This window comes from Heterodontus francisci, unplaced genomic scaffold (assembly GCF_036365525.1).
Source record: "Heterodontus francisci isolate sHetFra1 unplaced genomic scaffold, sHetFra1.hap1 HAP1_SCAFFOLD_58, whole genome shotgun sequence".
Classification (NCBI taxonomy): domain Eukaryota; kingdom Metazoa; phylum Chordata; class Chondrichthyes; order Heterodontiformes; family Heterodontidae; genus Heterodontus; species Heterodontus francisci.
The window spans coordinates 359,515-372,914 of NW_027142006.1; the positions used below are offsets into that span (position 1 = coordinate 359,515).

Below are 13,400 nucleotides of genomic sequence, written 5' to 3' on the forward strand. Positions count from 1 at the left end.
CAAAAACCACTGCATCCCTTTCCACACCTGCTTTGCAAAGACACATTCCAGGAGGAGGTGGGCGACCGTCTCTTCTAAACCACAGCCACCATGATAATTCTTGCCTCAAATCAGTGCACAATAAAAGAGACTGATTTCGTCAGCTTCCTTTTTTTTGCAGGCCGCCCGGACCTAGCTGAGAAAGGCAGAGTGAGAGCAGGGAGGGGAGGAGACAAGAGTGAAGATTAAACAGAGAGCGAGAATGAAGGAGACACCCAGAGTGACAGACAGAGAGAGAACGGCACCTTATCTTTCAGCTCCACCTCCAGTTTCCTCCGGGCTGCCAATTTCAAACCCTTTATTAACAGTAGAACCGAAACCCAGCTCTCCACGCAAACCCTTCCAGACTCGACCTTCATAGTCAAGGCTTTCCAGAAAGCCGGAGCTTTTAAATATGATCCTGCTACAATTAACACTCAGTAATATTCCCACCAAAACACAATCCATTCTATAACAAGGAACCTCCTCAGTAACATCACCATTTCCACACACATCCGCTTCCAACAGTTTACAAACACCCTATTGCAGCTGTTTGGGGAATCTCCTGTGTTAAGATTGGAGTTGGAAAGCGGCCTTTACCCGGCAGTGTTATCGTCTCACACTGAATCTGCCAGACATCCTGTTCTCTTTATTGCGAGAGAGAAAGCACAGATTTAGGAAATGTTCATTTGAAATGATCTCGATTGAGAACGAGCCCGGCCGTGGGACAGGTATTCCAGTGCAAAGAGCTGTCGATGACCGAGTGTTGCAGACTGGCACATTCCAACATTCAAGACGATGTGCTGTGGGACGGCATTAAAGCTTGGGGAAGCCACCATGGAGTCTCAATAGAAAGGCGACAGACTAAGGCCCGAGTACAGCGAGAGGCTGGAACCTGTGTAAAACCGCTCGGGCTGTTTGCACCAGAGAATGTTTGATGTGTAATGTAAATACTGTAAATATAACCTGTGCAGGCAGGGATAGTGAGATACCTCATGTACTTTATTGAAGGAAACTGATCTGTATTGTACCTTATGTAATATTAAAATTGAACTGCTTTGCAATGTAATTGCACAAATTATATGAATAAATTACATTTTGTGCAAAAGAAAGCAGCTTTCCTGTCAACACACACCTTGTCTCAGGGCACAACTTTCCTGTGATCTTGTCACACCCAACTTCGCTCTATATCTTCTGACACACACACTTTACAGTCTGTCATTTCCAAAAACAAGCATTCTAAAATCAAAAGACCTTTTGTTTATTTCTCCTTTCTTTTCATTTCTCCTCTATTCTTCTCAATCACTCCCTTCAACAGTCCTATTCAGATCAAGGTGGAATGTGAATAGTGTCACAACTCACCTCTGACACTATTATTACCCTTCTCTTCTCTTGTCTTATTCAATGGGAAAGTTTTATTCACCAGTCTGTTGCTGTTTTACACTCTTGCCATACCATCTGGTATTGCATCCATCTGAATTATGTGCTTTCATGGCCTTATATTTCTTTTCCACTTCTGGATGATTTGTTTGCTTCAGTTCCATTCAGCCAGGCTGGACCACAGGGAAGCTTAGAACAAAGAACAAAGAACAGTACAGCACTGGAACAGGCCATTCGGCCCTCCAAGCCTGCGCCGATCTTGATGCCTGCCTGAACTAACACCTTCTGCACTTCCGTGGCCTATATCCCTCTATTCCCTTCCTATTCATGTATTTGTCAAGATGTCTCTTAAACGTCGCTATCGTATCTGCTTCCACCACCTCCCCTGGCAGCAAGTTCCAGGCACTCACCACCCTCTGTGTAAAAAACTTGCCTCGCACATCCCCTCTAAACTTTGCCCCTCGCACCTTAAACCTATGTCCCTTAGTAACTGACTCTTCCACCCTGGGAAAAAGCTTCTGACTATCCACTCTGTCCATGCCGCTCATAACTTTGTAAACCTCTATCATGTCGCCCCTCCACCTCCGTCGTTCCAGTGAAAACAATCTGAGTTTTTCCAACCTCTCCTCATAGCTAATGCCCTCCAGACAAGGCAACATCCTGGTAAACCTCCTCTGTACCCTCTCCAAAGCCTCCACGTCCTTCTGGTAGTGTGGCGACCAGAATTGCACGCAATATTCTAAGTGTGGCCTAACTAAGGTTCTGTACAGCTGCAACATGACTTGCCAATTTTTATACTCTATACCCCGAACGATGAAGGCAAGCATGCCGTATGCCTTCTTGACTACCTTATCCACCTGCGTTGCCACTTTCAGTGACCTTTGCCTTGGGTGGGTCCACGTTGATCCATTACATTCAGAATCACCTCCTTGAAATAACTCCATAGTACAACGACAGTAACCACACAGAATCTGCTTCAAACACTCCTCCACATTTTATCTGTTCTGACTGTCAACACCTCCAGCTCTTTTGTTTAAGTGGAACCCATCAGGTTTGTATAGGCTCCTTCTATTCTGAAAGCTGTCGCACTGGTTCAGGGAATTCAGCCCTGTTTCCCTACTCTCAAGGCTCAGCCATGCTTGATCTGCGTGGTATTTTGCTTTTATTGCAACGTTACAAGACCTCCAATCCTCTGGAAAACGATGGTCAGACCTTCCACTATTACTTCCCTGGCTTCATTCAACAGCCTGGGGTACATTTCATCTGGTCCTGGTGATTTATCCACATTCAAGGATGCTCATCCCATTAAGACTTCCTCTCTCCTTTGGTTATCACGTCCAATACTTCACACTCCTCCTCCTTCATAACAATATCTGCATCACCCCCTCATTTGAGAAGACAGTAATGTATTCATTAAGGATATTGGCAACATCTTCCACCCCGATACAAAGGTTACATTTTTTATCTTTTATGTGCCCTGCTATTTGCTTAGTTGCCTCTGACTCGAATGTTTTGATGCAACATCTTTGGGTCCATTGTTATTTTGCTTGTCCATGTTCTTTCCTGTTCTCTCTTTGCTCTTCACCGCTGCTCCCAAACGCCTCCAGTGCAGTCAAAACGCAAGGTGTCAGAAGTGGGATTCGAACCCACGCCTCCAATGGAGACTGCGACCTAAACGCAGCGCCTTAAACCGCTCGGCCATCCTGACCGCTTATTGGCTGCCATTAATGCTAAGGAAATTATTCATTCTTTGTGAAAGTATTTGTGAGGTTGTGGAAATGTCTGGAAGAGGAAAGACCAGCGGGAAAGCTCGGGCCAAGGCCAAGTCTCGCTCCTCCCGGACTGGACTGCAGTTCCCGGTGGGCCGTGTTCACAGGCTCCTGAGAAAGGGCAACTATGCTGAGCGTGTGGGTGCTGGAGCCCCGGTCTATCTGGCTGCTGTGCTCGAGTATCTGACCGCTGAAATCCTCGAGCTGGCCGGTTACGTGGCCCGGGACAACAAGAAGACCCGCATCATCCACAGACACCTGCAGCTGGCCGTCCGCAACGACGAGGAACTCAACAAGCTGCTGGGAGGGGTGGCTATCGCTCAGGGCGGGGTGCTGCCTCATATCCAGGCCGTGCTGCTGCCCAAGAAAACCAGCACTCGAGCTCCCAGAAAAAGTAAAGCGGCCAAAATGTCATCTCAGAAACCAAAGGCTCTTTTCAGAGCCACCCACAGTCTCTGTGAAAGGACTGGTTACTGTCAGGAGGGAATCAGTGATGGAGTTATTGTAACAGTGGATTGACCTGTTTCACATCCGGCCAGGTGTGTTTTCAGTTCCCTCTCTGGATTTCGCTCTGTTTCTCTGCTCACACATCTCCCCCTCTAGTTAAGTGAAGAACTGAACTACAGGGTGTCAGAATCAACAATTTAATAAATCCCGCTGCCTTCGATTTGATAAATCCCGAGATTATCCCGGTACATTAACGGGAACTGGTTCGGAGCTGATGAATTAATTTAATAATGGAAGTGTCCGGGTTAATTCTCTGTTTTTCATTTGGACAGTTTGAATTGTGTTTCTTTTTTCTCTCCGGTGATCTGAGCGCCGCTTCTTAATGAGAATCTGCTCCCAGAACAGAGTAAATGCAGGAAGAAAGAAGCCATTCTCGGGCTGTGTGTTTCTCTCCTAACCTGATCTGTTTAGACCGCACTGTTCCCAGAGGACGGAATCAGTGAGAGTTGTGCACACACAGGAGCTGAGTCCATTGCAGCGCTTTAATATGTGCCTTCTCCCCGGCCCTCCCTATTCTCCGGCCACAGAGCTGTCTGTTTCCCCCGGCGGCGGGATAGAGTCGGGGATTCTCTCCCCGCAGTGTCAGGGTCTGCAACCCCGGGGAACTGGCGGTTTCAGTCAGAGTGACCGAGCTGCCTTACAGGACTCTCCCCCTGAATTTGTGAACTGAGACTACACCGAACACATCTCCAGGTAGAGTGAGGGTCGGACATCCTTCTGTTTTATTACAGAGAGTGGGGAAAGGGCTGGGTGGAGGGAATGTCAGCGAGTCACCAGGGATCCTGGATTGACTCCAAATCATTTCCATGTGGAATCTGCAGGCGGGGCCGGGACAGGGATCATTTGATCAGGGGATCAGCTCTTTCCTGAGAGATGTGGGTGGCTCTGAGAAGAGCCTTTGTGTTCAGATGTTTACAAGTTTCCCGCGCTCTTTCACTTCTTTCCAGACCCTGCTTTCTGAGCCTTCGCTGCTTTCGGCTTGACCTTGCTCTTCCATGTCTGCACTTTCTTCAGCGCCTTTCCGCCCGCCGCACTCTTGCCTTTTTTGACCTTCTTCGCAGGAGACTTTTTCTGAAGCACTGCTTTCTTCACCGCCTTATTTGGCATTGCCGCCTCCTTGCTGCTCGTTTTCTTGGCTGTTACTTCCTTTGTTGTCACTTTCTTGGCTGCTGGTTTCTTCACCAATGATTTCTTGTCTGCTGGTTTCTAACGAAGGATTTATTGTCTGCTGGTTTCTTCACTAAAGATTTCTTGGCTGCTGATTTCTTCACTAAAGATTTCTTGTCTACTGGTGTCTTCACTAAAGATTTCTTAGCTGCTGGTTTCTTCACTAAAGATTTCTTGTCTGCTGGTTTCTTCACTAAAGATTTCTTGGCTGCTGGTTTCTTCATGAAATATTTCTTGTCTGCTAGTTTCTTCATGAAATATTTCTTGTCTGCTGGTTTCTTCACTAAAGATTTCTTATATGCTGGTTTCTTCACTAAAGATTTCTTGGCTGCTGGTGTCTTCGCTAAAGATTTCTTGGTTGCTGGTTTCTTCACTAAAGATTTCTTGTCTGCTGGTTTCTTCACTAAAGATTTCTTGTCTGCTAGTTTCTTCACCTTCTTTCCCACTTTTCCCTGTGTTTTCCTTCTTGCTGATTTTTTAAGGAGCCGGAGGCTCCCTGTCCCTTGCTCTGCACCAGGGAGCCTTTGTTCACATTCCTCTTGATACTTTGCTTGATCTGGGTCCTGAGCTTCTCCACATCGACACCGCTGCTACCCAGAGCCTTCTTTATGGCGGCCAGGGACATCCCCTTGCGATCGCTGAAAGCCGGCACAATCTTGAGGATCTGTTCGCCCAACGGGAGACCGGCTGGCTTGTTCCGGGGAGCCGCCTTCTTCTTCTTGGGGGTCTTGACTTGGGCGGCGGCGGCGGCTGGAGGAACCGTTTGGGCTGCTGCACTGTCGGTCATGTCCGGGACTCTGCACAAATTCTCACTGTCAGTGTGAACTGGGTCAGAAATGAAGCCGGTGATGGTGGCACAGAGCAACTTCAAGGCAGAGAGAGGACGGGGCGGAGACAAGCTGCTGTCAGCTCTCGGCTCCTGCTGTCTCTCTGTGTTTCTCTCTCCTCACAAACTCTACAATTCCATTGAAATTCAGGGACTCCAGACTTCCAGACTAGATCTTTCCTGTCTCTCACTCCAGTATGTTTGCTGTTGAAAAGCTTTCACTAGGATTGAGGACTCCATTTTCCATTTAACCTGGTTTTATTGCTGCACTGACCGCCCTCTCTCACCCCTCGCTGACATGTTCTCTACTTTTCAACTGAAATCTTGAAATTAAAAAAAATGATTCCGAATTCCCACTTTGGGGCTGAGCAGGGAGCAGGGCGGTTCTTTGACTGGAAAATCATTTGATTTTACACAAGAATGACTCTGAAATCCGGCGATGAGAGCGGACCCACAAACACAGTGGCTTCAGACTAACCCGCCCTCCCCTTTAATACAATCTCTCTTCCACAATATTCACATCTGCATATTCACAGGACAAACTGTTCCCTGAATGTCGAGTTCCCAGGACAGGTTTTCCCCTCCGCTCGGTCTGTGCTGCGGATTCTCAGGGGTGAGTTGTATTTTCTCAGCTCAGTCAGTGTTAAACAGTCTGGGGCCGGCGCTCCGAATATTGTCTGTTAACCAGAGTCCGCTACAAGAGCCAATCACAGTTGTGACTTTTTTTATTCGTTCATGGGATTTGGGTGTGAGTCCAGAACCAGGGGTCATAATCTAAGGATACGGGGTAAACCTTTCAGGTTGTCCTTTCTCTCTCTGCCCCTCTCTCTGCCGACACCCACCCCCGGTCTCCTCTCTCCCTCTTACTCTCCTCTCTCTCTCTCCCTCTCTCTGACAGTTGCAGAGAGCGAGAACTCTCAGCTTTATGGTTAGTCTTTTTTTAAAAATCGCAGCCGTCAGTTTCACAGCTGACAGGTGCTTTGAGCAGAGACAGCACTTCCGAAACTCGGACAAGCTCGGGTTTTTCTGGAGGGCTTTTAAATGAAATCAGAACTTCCGGAAAGCTCCGAACTTGTCCGAGGTTCTGAAACGTTGTCTCTGCTCTCAGGACCTGTCAGCTGTGAAACTGACGGCTGCGATTTGATTGAAAGTCAGACTGGTCTGGAAGAAGAAGCCAATGGGAAATTTCTCATCCCTGAAATTATCAGTCACGGACCGAACTGTTTTAACGTGGACACTGGTGTCCATGTACAGACATGTTGCCAACCCCTGTTCATCACACAGACTTACCAATCACACACTGATCAACGCCAACAAATAATTTGACTTTTTTATTGAAGACTGACAATACTATATACAATTTACAGGAGAGTATTACAGGCACATCTTACCGGGGATCATCCCATCTCCTACTCTGTCACATACTGTATGACATCACTTCCTGAAGTGATGATGCACACACGAGTTACCAATTCCTTGAAACAAAGAGTAGGCATAAATGGGCCATTTTCTCATTGGCAGGATGTGACTGGTGGAGTGCCACAAGGATCAGTGCTTGGAGTTCAATTATTTACTATCTATATTAATGACATGGAGGAGGGGGCAGAGTGTAATATATCCAAATTTGCTGATGATACAAAAATAGGTAGGGCATGTTGTCATGAAGACATAAGGAATCTCCAAGGGGATATAGATAGGTTGAGTGAGTGGGCAAAAACTTGGCAGATGGAGTTTAATGTAGGAAAGTGTGAGGTCATAAACTTTGGTAGGAAGAATCAAAATGCAGACTATTATATAAATAGACAGAGACTCCAAAAAAGAGGGATCTGGGTGTTCTTGTGATTGAAACACAAAAAGTTAGCATGCAGGTGCAGCAAGTAATTAAGAGGGCAAATGGAATTTTGGCCTTTATTGCTAGGGGGCTGGAGTTTAAAAATAGGGAAGTCTTGTTAAAGCTGTACAGGGTGTTGGTGAGGCCACACCTGGAGTGCTGTGTACAGTTTTGGTCCCCGTATTTAAGAAAGGATATATTGGCATTGGATACAGTCAAAAGAGATTCACTCGGCTGATTCCTGGGAGAAAGGGGTTGACTTATCAAGAATGGCTAACAAGTTAGGCCTTTATACATTAAGGTTTAGAAGAATAAGGGTGATCTTATTGAAATGTTTCGATTCTGAGGGGGCTTGACAGGGTAGATGTTTCCACTAGTGGGGGAATCTCAAACTAGGTGACATAGTTACAGAATAAGGGGACAGTCATTTAAAACTGAGATGCAAAGGAATTTCTTCTCTCAGAGGGTAGTGAATGTCTGGAATTCTCTACCCAGAGAGTTGTGGAGGCTAAATCACTGAAAGCATTTAAAGAGGAGGTAGATAGATTTTTGAAATATTGGGGAGTTGAGGGCTATGAGGAGCTGGCACGAAAGAGGAGTTGAGGCCTGGGGCAAATCATCCCTGATCTTATTAAATGGTGGGGCAGGCTTTGGGGACTGAATGGCCTACTCCTGCTCCTATTTCTTATGTTCTTATAAGGGGGCTACAAAGAGATGTAGATCGGTTTAGTGAGTGGGCAACAACCTGGCAAATGGAGTAAAATGTGGAAAAGTGTGAAATTGTCCACTTTGGCGGGAAGAATAAAAAAGAAGCATATTATCTAAATGGTGAGAGATTGCAGAGCCCTGAGATGCAGAGGGATCTGGGTGTCCTCGTGTATGAATCGCACAAGGTTAGTATGCAGGTACAGCACGAAATTAGGAAAGCTAATAGAATGCTCGTGTTTATCGCGAGGGGAATTGAATACAAAAGTAGGGAGGTTATGCTTCAGCTATACAGGGTATTGGTAAGACCACATCTGGAGTACTGTCTACAGAACTGGTCTCCTTATTTAAGGAAGGATGTGAATGCATTGGAGGCAGTTCAGAGAAGGTTTACTGGACAAATACCTGGAATGGTGGGCTGTCTTACAAGGAAAAATTGGACAGGCTTGGCTTGTCTCCACCAGATTTTAGAAGAGTAAGAGGCAACTTGATTGAAACACATAAGATCCTAAGGGTCTTGACAGGGTGGATGTACAAAGGATGTTTCCTCTTGTGGGAGAATCTAAAATTAGGGGTCACTGTTTAAAAATATGGGGTAGCCCATTTAAGACAGAGATGAGGAGAATTTCTTTCTCTTAGAGGGTTGTGAGTCTTTGCAGTTCTCTTCCTCAAAACGCAGTGGAAGCAGAGTCTTTGAATATTTTTAAGGCAGATGTAGATAGATTCTTGATAAGCAAGGGGGTGGTCAGGGGTAGCTGGAAATGTGGGTCATCAGTTCAGCCATGAAATTATTGAATGGCGGAGCAGGCTGGAAGGGCCCAGTGGCCTACTCCTGCTCCTAATTCATATGTTCGTATGCTTGTATGTTTGTATAAAGCCCAAGATGCCATATATTTTACTACTACTCTCTCAATATGCCCTGCTACCTGCAAAGATCGATGCACATGCATCCCCAGGTCCCTCTGTCCCTGAACACTCTTTAGAACTGTGCCATTAAGGATACATTGCCTCTCCCTATTCCTTCTGTCAAAATGCATCACCTCACACTTAACAGTATTAAATTCCATCCGTCACCTCTCTGCTCATTCTGCTAGCCTATCTATGTCCTATTGCAGGCGGTTCATATCATCCTCACTGTTTGCCTCACCTCCAAGTTTGGTATTGTCAGCAAATTTTGAGATTCTGTTCCGTATTCCAAGATCCACATATTTTATACATAGCAAGAAAAGCAGTGATTCCAGCACTGACCCTCGGGGAACACCACCGTCGACCATCCCCCAGTCTGAAAAGAAACCTTTTAACACAACTTGCTTGTTTCTGCCCTTAATCCAATTTTTTAACCAATTGGACACTGACCCTCCTATTCCATGAGCCTCAATTTTGTTAACCAGCCTTTTATGTGATACCTTATCAAATGCTTTCGTGAAATCCATAGAAACAACATCCACTGCATTTCCTTCATCAAACTTCTTTGCTCCTTCATCAAAAAATTCAATTAGATTAGTGAAGCATGATCTGCCTTTTACAAATCCATGCTGGATATCCTTAATTAACTCAAACCTCTCTAAATGTCCATTGATATGTTCCCTGATTAACATTTCTGAAACCTTACCCAGCATTGATGTTAAATTAACTGGCATGGAGTTGCTTGGACTGTCCTTACACCCTTTCTTGAATAAGGGTGTCATTTGCCACTCTCCAATCCCCTTATCCAGGGAAGATTGGAAGATTATGGCAAGCCCTTCCTGGAGGAGTCTAGACATGCAAGGACTCAACTACCAGCAAGCGTAGAAAGCAAGACCCAGGCTCAGGGCCTTCAGTTTCCCCTGGAGGGGAGTCGGAGAGGCAGCGGATCCTGTGAGGAACCACAGTTCAGGAAAGATGAGAAGGTCATTGTGAGGGGACAGAGGAGATTAAGTTCAAGGTTTCCCAGCTGATAAGCAAGTGCAGAGACAAGGAACGGTGCTGGGGCAAATAATAGGAAGCTGTGATCGGTTGGAAGGCAGGAGTGATTAAATGACAGAAGAGATGATGGTGCAAGGCAAAAGTCAGGGAAACAACAAGTAACATTTGGCCGGCACAGATACCAGGAGTGGGGTTTGAACACACACAGACATATATTCATTGGATTTTAAGTCCAACACCTTAACCACTCAGCCCGCCTGGTTCATTAACCCGTTGCTGAAAATGAAATTTAATGTGATCCGGGTTACATCTGGCCTTTTACAATATACAATTATGACTCCTCTCCCATGCTAAATTGGACCCTTCATTACTTATGAACCTCAATTGGATCACCCCTCAATCTAGGTTTCTCTAAGGTGTAGGGTTCCAACTCTTTAAGTCTAACTTGATAACGAAGATGTCTTACACTGGGAATTAGTTTAATGTCTCTCCTCTGTACCCTGTCAAAAGCCTCAATAGCACCCATCATGTGAGGAGACCAAGACTGGATACAATATTCCAAGTGAGGCCTGACCAAGGTTTCATAAAAAGACAAATTCCGGACATCTCAGAAACTGAAGGAGTCCGTGTCCAGAAGCAGCAAGACCTGGACAACATTCAGGCTTGGCCTGCTAAGTGGCAAGTAACATTCACACCACATAAGTACCAGGCAATGACCATCTCCAACAAGAGAGAATGTAACCATCTCCCTTTGACGTTCAACAGCATTACCATCGCTGAATCCCCCCCCACCATCAACATCCTGGGGGTAACCATAGACACAAGCTTAACTGGACCATTCATATAAATACTGTGGCACCAAAGGTAAAACAGACAGTGAGAATTCTGCAATGAATAATTCAGCTCTCGGCACGAGGTGAAATGCTCATTAGGAGAGCTGGAAAAATGGACTGGTCAGGTGTGCAGAAAAGTGGCAAATGGAATTCAACTTGGAGAAGTGTGAGGTGATGCCTTTGGTGAGGTCAAACACGGCAAAGGAATACACAATTAATGGGTGAATACTGAGAGGTCTAGAGGAAGTGAGGGACCTTGAAGTGAATGTCCACAGATCCCTGAAAGTAGCAGGACAGGTTGATAAGTTGGTTGAGAAGGCTTATGGAATCCTTTCCTTTATTAGCCGAGGGATAGAATATCAGAGCAGGGAGGTTATGCTGGAACTGTATCAATCATTAGTTAGGCCACAACTTCAGTTCTGTGTGCAGTTCTGGTCACCTCATTACAGAAAGGATGTAGTTGCACTCGAGAGGTTACAGAGGAGATTTACGAGGATGTTGCCAGCTCTGGAAAAATGCAACGATGAGGAAAGATTGGATCGGCTGGGGTTGAATAGAGGAGGCTGAGGGGAGATTTGATTGAAATGTATAAAATTGTGAGGGGTCTGGATAGAGTGGATGGGAAGGGTCTATTTACCTTAGCAGGGAGGTCAATGACTAAGGGGCATAGATTTAAAGTGATTCGTTGAACGATTAGAGGGGAGATGAGGAACCGTTTTTTCACCCAGAGGGTGCGAGGGGTCTGAAACTCACTGCCTAAAAGGGTAGTTGAGGCAGAAACCCTCAACTCATTTAAGAGGAGTCTGGATGTGCACCTCAAGTACCTGAACCTGCAGGGCTACGGTCCAAATGCTGGACAATGGGATTCCGCTGGGTTGCCCGATTTTTGGCCTTCCTGTGCTGTAAACTTTCTATGTTCAATGATTCTATGCAGAGACAATGGGCCGAATAGCCTCCTTCTGCACTGTCATAATTTTGTGATTTTTGACTCTCCAAAACTTGTCCACCATCTACAAGGCACAAGCCAGGATGAGTGCAGCTCCAACAATACTCTAGAAACTCGACACTGTTCGGGACAAAGCAGCTGCCTTGATTGTCACCCCATTCACCACCTTAAACATTCACTCCCTTCACCACTGACGCACAGTGGCAGTAGTGTGTACCATCTGCCAGATGCACTGCTGCAACTCACCAAGGCTCCTTCAAAAACACCTTCCAAACCGAAGACCTCCACCACCTTGAAGGACAAGGGCTGCAGATGCATGGAAACACCACCATCTGCAAGTTCCCCTTCAAGTCACACACCATCTGATCTGCAACAAGATCGCTGTTCATTCACTGATGTTGGGTCAAAATCCTGGATCTCCCTTCCTAACAACACTGTGGGTGTACCTACACCACATGGAGTGCAGCAATTCAAGAAGGCAGCTCACCGCCATCTTGTCAAGGACAATTAGGGATGGGTAACAAATTCTGGCCTTGCCAGTGTCGCTCACATCCCATGAAAGAATATGCCCCATCTTATATGCAGTTATCCTCTGAATGCAGCCCAACCCCCTATTTGCTCCAGCTATCACTTCACAGCATTGCTGCTGTACCTTTAGAGATCTGTGCACTAGAACATCCAGATCTCTGCTCAAAATTATTTTCTTTCTCCACCTGCTTTAATATTTTTCCCTGAAGGGTGTATGAATGTTGAGCATTCGCCCTGTCCACATGAGTAACACTGCACTTACCCAAATTAAACATCATTTACCAGTCCTGAACCCAATCTCCCAACACATTAAGATCAGCCTGAAACAGTCGAGCATCGTCTGCAGTCTGAACACTCGCACAGATCTTCAAATCATCTGTCAATTTACAGATGGTGCCCCCTTCACCTACATCCAGATCATTAATATAAATAATAAAGAGCAACAGACCCAACACCGATCCCTGTGGGACACCACTGGTAACTGGTCTCCAAACAGATCCAGATCCATCTGTAACTACTTTCTGCCTACGTCGTGCCAGTCAGTTCCCAATCCAGATCAATATATTACCACTGATACCAGGGACTTTAATCTTATAGAGAAGCCTCTTGTGTGGAACCTTATCAAAATCTTTTGGCTGAGATCCGCTAATTGTGCACAGGGCGGGGATGAGGCCTAAGCCTGTCCTGCTCTGTGTGTGGGTCTCAGGAAGGCACAAGGTGAGATCAGCTCACTGAGCACAGGCCCTTCCTGCTCTATATAGTGTTTATGAAGAGTGTAATTTATTGACTGGTCTCTTGGATCTTGGAGCAAACAGGGTGACAGACAGAGGTCTGTGTGCAGAGGGTTTGGGGGTGAGCTCTGATTCCTAACCCTTTCTGGATTGTGAGGAATAAAGAATGAATGAGAGAGAGAGAATGTGGGAGAAGGGATGATGGAAGAATTTGTCCGTGAACCTGATTAAAAGTGGCTCAAACGCAAAATAAT

The 13,400-nt window shown here is 45.9% G+C and overlaps 1 non-coding gene across 1 annotated transcript; it reads right to left on the reverse strand.

Moving 5' to 3' along the window:
- Positions 1-3,023: 3,023 nt before the first annotated feature.
- trnal-uag (transfer RNA leucine (anticodon UAG)) lies at positions 3,024-3,106 on the reverse strand. Its single transcript has one exon. It is a non-coding gene; the product is annotated as a tRNA-Leu (tRNA).
- Positions 3,107-13,400: the final 10,294 nt, after the last annotated feature.